Genomic DNA, 8,363 nt, shown 5'->3' on the forward strand with positions numbered 1-8,363 from the left:
TCGCCGCAGTTTTTATTGCATGCTGGAAATAGGAATAGTTTTATTCTTGGTACAGAATTCCATGAAGAAATGAACCATAACTTGTCTTTGCAGTAGTTTGAAAATCAGCTTGTACAGAACTTGGAGGACCTATATAATTGTTGCTCGGTAAATATAAATGAAATATTTAATTGCATTTTATGCAATTCAGTTTTTTAGAAATAAGCCTGAGAATAGATACATAGTAGATCAGATTATCGAATGTTATGGCCACAGATTATTACGTCTTTCTCCCTATCAGTGCATTTTAAATCCAATTCAGTTGATACGGGGTATTGCAAATAATTATTACAATAGATATTCAGGTCGAGGAGGATATTAAAAACAGAACTGTCTGGATTTATGGAAAGAAGCATTGTTGAAAATAGCACCTGTGGATTGTGTGAGCTCGATCAGATACATTGATGAAGAAATTGACAAATGGTAGAATCTTGAGCAAGTTTTTAATAGATTGGAAATAAACAGCTTAGTTATTCATTTGATTAGTGTTTCTGAAAATGACAGTGATTGAATAAAACTTTATGAATGTTGGTATATGATTCAATGCTGACGATTTCCAAGACAGGGTGATGAAAGGGGTAAGAACTAAAGGTCTAAAATTTATTTACTACAAAACTAAACCATACAATTAATATACTTTAGTTGTAGGAAATTGTATTATAGAGTGTAAAAGCTTTATGAGCATGTCTGTTATTGTTCAGAATATAAATGGACGTTTGATTGACATGTATGAGGAGAGAAATAACACTAACTGTTTTGTAGATATGACAAATGCATTAAGGAGAATGCAGTAATTAAATGTAATTTTATTAAGAAAGATGTATACAGATAGTATCAGGACAAAGTAAAGAGAAATAAAATAATATATTAATGAGTTTACACGGATACATTGCATCGGAAGACGAAAATACATTACTCAGTTATACAATTGTTAATTATGTGGATTAGGCCTTCGGGGGATACCACTACATACAAAAACGTGCCTAAAACCTTACCGATACTAGTGTGGAAAAAAGCTCAATGTATTATAAAACATAAATAAAACAACTCTAACCTATAAATTATTGCGGCTGTAAAATTAATTGTAGTTTTAAGTTCCTCGATAATAAATGCACTTGTACTATAATGTTAAAATAAATTATATTTAATAGAATATTTCTTCAATTATTTTATTTATATCAAAATGTTGTTTTATGTCAGAGAGTTGTTGCGGCAACATTTCCACGTTTTGACAGGTCTGCCATGTCACTGCTATTTTGAATTGACTATATATTTTTTGTGAACCGTGTCTATTGATCAAAGCTTTTGTAATAACGAATGTAATTTTCCGACTTTAAATTATGTTTATTTTAAGTTTTCTTCCTAAATCTGTAATGTAGACCAATCTTAATACTATTTCTTCTTTCTAATGTTCACGTTTAATTATTATAGGATTGTTCCTTAGCAATCTACTTTGTAACTATCTCTCTCACTACCAGCATTACATTGTAGCACTTTTCCGGACTTAATCGTGTCTTATTAACAAAAGATTGAAATATTTGCTGTCATATTAATTTTAGTTATTTTTATACTCAAATAATATGACAAAAAAATTACAGCTATACTGAAATAATTTAAAATTATAATTTAAAAACCAAAAACAGCGTCTGGGCATTATAATCAATTATGGGTAATTAAAAAAACTATACTTTCATAATTAATTTGAAATTTAAGTATTTTTACCTAATGATGTTTACCAGTAAGGTGCGTACTGGTATATGCAACCGCTGCCGCCAGTCAGCCGAAAGTCAAAAGGTCAAAAGGTGAACTTACTTGAAATTCTCTCTCGAAAACAATGATAGCTCTTAGACTATCACAGAAATCTACGCAAAATTTCTCGAATATAACTAAAATACATTGGGTGTACAACTTGATAACAATATTTCAAAATATTACCATATATAGGCAATGTTATTTTATTATTTAATATATTACTGTATATTAACGCACACTGAATGAGGTAACATTATATCATACCTAGCTTGATCTGTCGAAAATGGCACATATTACTGTTAATTTTAAAATAATGTTGTTGTCATGTTTACCATGAAAGAGCGTTTTCGTATCTGCCGACACCAACACGGCACCGACACGGCACAGTATATTCTTTTTATCATTTTCATTATTATTGTCCCATATAGAAGACTTTGATTCTACTAATTCAATTTGTGCTACAATATCATATTTAAAGCTAAACATTTTCCTCTTTTAACCTTAAAAATATCTCTGTACACAATAAAAATCGGCGCCGACGCGAGTGGACCATTTACTGCCCGCCAACAGGTCGGTGCCGGCAACGACACGATACCATACCATACCATACCACGACATATTGGCGAATGTAAAAGGGTTCCATTATTTTACATGAGCTTACGGGTCCACCGATATAGGTGTCGTATCGGTGCCATGTCGATATCGGCAGATGTGAAAACACCCAAAATGTCAGAGTGACCGGTAAACCAGTTTGAATGAAATATATTTTAAGTTTCTTGAGTTTTCTCGCAGCTACCTACCGGGTTTAATACTGATTATGAATAATAATCAAATCAATTTAAAAACATCTAAACACTAAAATTGGTCTAACCGTTTACGAGGAGTTATATTATAGTGACAGGGACAGAAGAGTTATATACGGTGACACCATATCAAAAAACGACGCTGGTTCCACATTGATGATTGAACATTTGAATGAATTAGTTTATTTCGCACTTCCTCAAAATTTCGAAACCATGCGTCAGCGCAGATATGCCGCATAATAACATTTCCTTTATATATATATATATATATATATATATATATATATATATATATATATATATATATATATATATATATATATATATATATAAATATATATATATATATATAAATATATATATATATATATACATATATATAAATATATATATAAATATATATATATATATATATATATATATATATATATATATCTATATATATATATATATATATACTGGCGACCCGCCCCGGCTTCGCACGGGTGCAATGCTGATACTAAATTAAATACACTGCAGAAAAAATATGAACGTTGTATATAAAAACACAGCGGCCCGCTCCGACTTTGCGCGGGCATAAAATATATATGCCTATGTCACTCAATGAAAACATGATTAAAATCGATCCAGTATTTTTGGTTCGTTCATTACTGCCCTTGGCCTGCACGCATTAAATTTGGAGTAAAACAATTCCTCTTCCCCTATACTTACTATGAAGATTTCCTGCTATCTTTGGAATATCTAAATTCATACAATTTTTATTACATTACACATTTTTAAACGCAAATTTTAAATTTGTAATATCTCCGAAAATATTTGTTTAATTTACATGCTGTAAGGAACCATATTGATCTATATTAATTGCACACTGTATTTAAGGTACTTAATTCGATAAGGATTAATGCTGTATTGCTTAAAATAGCTTCGTAAATAAGCCATTTTCTCACGTAAAAAGTAAACAATAAAAATGGTTAATGTGGGTTATCCCTAAAAGATAAACATATACCATCCTGGACTTTTTTATAGACCTTTTTATGGTGTACAATACTGTAGTACATTAACTTGATCTAACTCGTAGGGTTAGGCAGCGTTTTCGCTAATTGCTAAATAAGCCTAAAAAAATAGGTTAATTTACGACATCACGTTAAAAACCTCTAAAATTAGCAATGTTGCCTTAGTATATTATGCATGTATTATACATATAAACCTTCCTCTTGAATCACTCTATCTATTGAGAAAAACCGCATCAAAATCCGTTGCGTAGTTTTAAAGATTTAAGCGCACATAGGGATATAGGGACAGAAAAGGCGACTTTGTTTTATACTATGTAGTGATATATATATATATATATATATATATATATATATATATATATATATATATATATATGTATATATATATATATATATATATATATATGAAATGAGCTCAATGAGCATTTTTTGAAATCTTGTAACTTTTGTGGCTTTTAAATCGTAAATCGAAATTGATATCGACGAATGATATGTTGAGTGTTCCTCATATAAATCAATAGTACTATATTTTGTAAAAGCCATCGATTGACCTTGCACTAGTCGCGCGCAGTGTCTGAAACCGAGCCGCAATTCTTTGCGATTTGGTAGGAATCGTCGAGACCCATGCTTTAGTGTGAGACCGTTCCCCGTCAAGTAGAGTGTGCAGACCAGAGTAATTATTTCTGATATAATATCGTTTAGCAACAGGTAGGAATCTTAGTAGCGGAGAAGTTGATTTATCTTTTAACGAAATCAAATTTAGTTATGGAAAGCTATGAACTCTATCGTAGAAAAGCTATTAAGGAAAGTTGGATATATTCAACCCTTCGAAAGGGAACAGCAAAAGGATTATGAAATCGACAATGATGAACAGAATTTTTAGAAAACGGTAAATGAGGAGAGTGAATCAAAACAAGAGATTTTGGATACTGATGAAAGATGTAGAGCAAGTACTTCGCTCTCTTTTACAGGTAAACATTAATTGAATATATTTATGTGTAATTTACAAAAATGTGTAATTTATGTAGGTAATGACAATAAAAGGTATGGGCGGAAACAGCCTCCAAAGGCAAACACTGTTAGAATAAGGAACGAAAATATTTTAGCACACTTACCTGGCACAACACAGGAAACAAAGTTATTGGGGAAACCTGTAGAAATATGGGACTATTTGGTAGACAACGCAATTGACGATATTGTTGTTGAGAACACTAAAAAATATATTGCTTCTGTCAAGGGAATCTACTCACGCGAAAGGAATGCCAATCCTACGGATATCCTTAAACTCCGTGCTTTTCTTGGACTCTTATACTCATCTGCAGCGGGCAGAACATATCGACTGAACTGTGAAGAAGGTATTGATTACTGTAATATTAGTATATATTGGAGGAGCTTTGGCTGTGGCACTAAAATGTTGTATCTAACAATGTCTCTAAAACGATTTAGATTTATTCTTCATTGTACTCACTTTGACGATAAACAAGTACGTCTCGCTCGAAGAAATAACGATAAACTGGCTCCTATTCGAACAGTTTATAAAAAAGTTGTTGAAAATTGCCGGTATTCACATTCGACTTATGTTACTGTAGATGAAATGATTGCAGGATATAGGGGTTATTGTTCATTTAGGCCAGGCATTCCGTCAAAGCTGAATAAATACAGCCTAAAATATTTTGTTTTGTGTGACGCTAGAATATATTATACTTCAAATTTAAAAGTCTATGTAGGGAGTCAATCTGATGGACCACATTAGAAATCAAATGGTACTGGCGAAGTTGTTTTGTGATTGTGCGAACATCTTTATGGCTCGTCTGGGAACATAACCATCGACAATTGATTTACGTCAATTCCTTGAAACCTTGCCTCGCCAACATAAGTTGACTGCAATCGGAAATTTGAGAAAAATTAATAAAAAAAGCTACCGCTTAAATTCTCTAGACTTGCTGGTCGACCACTACATACTAGCAAATTATATTGTTAAATATAGCCCAGCTGATACAACAGTAAGGATCCCCGATCAAAACTTGATACAACGATAAGAATGTTGACCAAAAACCGCAAATATCAAAATAGTGTAAATATCTCAATAATATAAACGCAGAATGATTGATATTAGTTTTATGTTTAGTGACAAGAATTCGAGTTTATTGTTATTGTTAAAATATTGTAATTTGATATCTAGATAAATAAATTTGTTTTATCCTCGGATCGAACGAATAGTTTCATTGAATGTTTGGCTTCACAGCAAGTCAAACACTTGTTTTATACATTCCATGAAAAGGCAGGAATGTTATATTGGTATAAAATATGCTTTACCGTGATGAGATTAACCCATAGGGCGTTTTCACCTCTGCAGGCAACGACACGATACCGACACAGCACCAACACGACACCGTATTTTGTTTTTATCATTTTCATTAATATTGTCCTATATAGAAGACTTTGATTCTACTAATTCAACTAGTGTTGCAATATCATATTTAAAGATTTTCCTCTTTTAACCTTAAAAATATCTCTATACACAATAAAAATCTGCGCCGGCACAAGTGAACTGATTCTGCCCGCCGAAAGGCCGGTTCCGGCAACGACACGATACCGACATATCGGCGAGTGTGAAAGGGTTCCATTTGTTTACGTGAAATTATGGGTCCACCGATATCAGGTTCGTGTCGGTGCCGTCACATGTGAAAACGTTCATAGGCCAGCGATAAATGGAATCCAGTGATTATAACAGCATAAAATAACACCAAAAGAGGCGCTGACATGGTCGAAAAACTTTGCGCCACTTACCACTGCACCTACTAGGGGTGGCCCAAAATAATATATAGAGTGAAATAGAGTTTCGACGAGAAATGGCTAATGGACTGATAGTTCTGTACCTACGTGGATGATATTTGCAATTGCGCCTGCAGGATATTGTGGGGATAGATCGGAATGAGGGACAAGCAAATGTCACAACTGGCGGATGCTTCTATTGTAACTATAAAAAAATAGGAAAACACGGTTTTCGTGTAGCATTACAATATAAGGAAACTCTAATATTTAAGAATCCCGTCTAGCTAAAATAGTCATTTTTATTTGGTTAAATTCCGTGCATTTTTAAGTAGCTCTAATTATACAGTGATCTAAATAAGTTTTGTTTATAGTACTGTTATAATCGCGTATTAAAACCAAACCAACTAAAACTTGTCAGAAATATTTACAGGACTAGTGCAAAGCTAAACGGTCAGGTTAAGTTTTGTGAATGTTATATGACTTGATACTTTACATGTTTGCCAATAAGAGTGGCTGGTTAAAATACAAGTGCAAGTAACTGATATATTCGGACAGCAAAGCTGTTTTATTGTTCTGTTTTTAGACCGAAGGCATCTGCATAAATTATATCATGTCTTTTTTAAATCGTACCTTGGACGCTTTCAGTTTCGTATCTAACGAGTCCAGAAACAGACACAAAGAAGAAAAGTAATTCAATCACGGTGATTTCCACAATCGATATTAAAAGAACAAGGCTTTAGGAACGTATTAAGGCTGATCATCTCTTAGAGTCTAATGACAATAATTAATGTTGATGCAGAGCTTACCTGATTTAAAATTATTTGGGAGTAATTAAAAAACCCAATTGTCATAAAGAAAAACGCAAATATTATAGCTGATATTATTACGAGCTGTTCTACCTATAAAAGAAAAAAGCTTAGTATATGTTATATCACCTAAGTTGGGTGTCATTAAAAAGGTGAACTAATTTTGAGAATTTATCGGGCCTGTTATTAAACTTTTACGGATAAATCTATACATATATTTCCACTTAAAATCGGTAACTGACATCATTTATTATATCAATGCATCGGTTTCATAAATTAAAGCTATTTTTGTCAATTTAGCACCTTTTAAAACTTATAAATATTTTCAACGGTGAATTTTAAATCATAGTAAAGCTATGTCTTCTAAATAACAATGAATATTTTACAACATTCGAGTAAAATCCAATTCGTTTTTTTTTTCAAATATAATTTACACTGTACTACTGCTGTTCAGCAGGACGCTGCAAATTCCTTGATCGGTCGGACGGCTAAGCAGAGCATAATTAATAAAAATTGACTTATATAGATGTTAGGCTTCGAACATTCACTAACAATAATCTTCGAAATAAGGGGTTATAAAGCTTACTGGACACTATAGCTCAGACAATTTGTTCTAGGTGGAACAACTCTAATTATAACACGAAAGTCTTAACCTTTCCAATAAGATGAAATTAAAAAAGAATAAAAGCAAGCTACCATAATTAGCTTTAAACAGATCGGTGCTGAAATAAACAATGACGCTATTTACTGTCTATCAAGACACGAAATAATACAACAGTACTACCAGGGACTTATATTTAAAATGAGGCCCAAGGCTTACTTTTATAGGGGACTATAGTGTTAAACATATAGCTCGTAATTCACGACTAGTAACACGATGGTCACTATTTATACTTCAGGAATTGGCAGCACTGTTGTCACGTGAGTCCATCTGCTGGTTCCATCATAAATTTTGACATTTTTGACGATATACGTACTCAGAACATTTTCTCGCACGGACGCTCTTTGTTTATTTTATATTTAATTGAAACTTTCGTCTCAGCAAAAACTAGAACTGAATCATAAGCATTTTCGTGCGATGCTTTTTTACGATTTTCGATGTGGATTATCACAACAAGAGTGCATTAGTCAGCTTAATACTCAACTTAACTTAACCATCAAAAACCACCGTGTAT

General features: G+C 32.5%; 1 long non-coding RNA gene across 1 annotated transcript; it reads left to right on the forward strand.

Annotated features, from left to right (window-relative positions):
• Positions 1 to 4,209: 4,209 nt before the first annotated feature.
• LOC143203506 (uncharacterized) lies at positions 4,210 to 4,772 on the forward strand. The gene is made up of 3 exons (XR_013007347.1): positions 4,210 to 4,315; positions 4,371 to 4,578; positions 4,636 to 4,772. It is a non-coding gene; the product is annotated as an uncharacterized LOC143203506 (long non-coding RNA).
• Positions 4,773 to 8,363: the final 3,591 nt, after the last annotated feature.

The sequence above is a fragment of the Rhynchophorus ferrugineus genome, unplaced genomic scaffold (assembly GCF_030347505.1).
Source record: "Rhynchophorus ferrugineus isolate W39M unplaced genomic scaffold, kcgeb_rfMv2 rfM10, whole genome shotgun sequence".
Lineage (NCBI taxonomy): Eukaryota > Metazoa > Arthropoda > Insecta > Coleoptera > Curculionidae > Rhynchophorus > Rhynchophorus ferrugineus.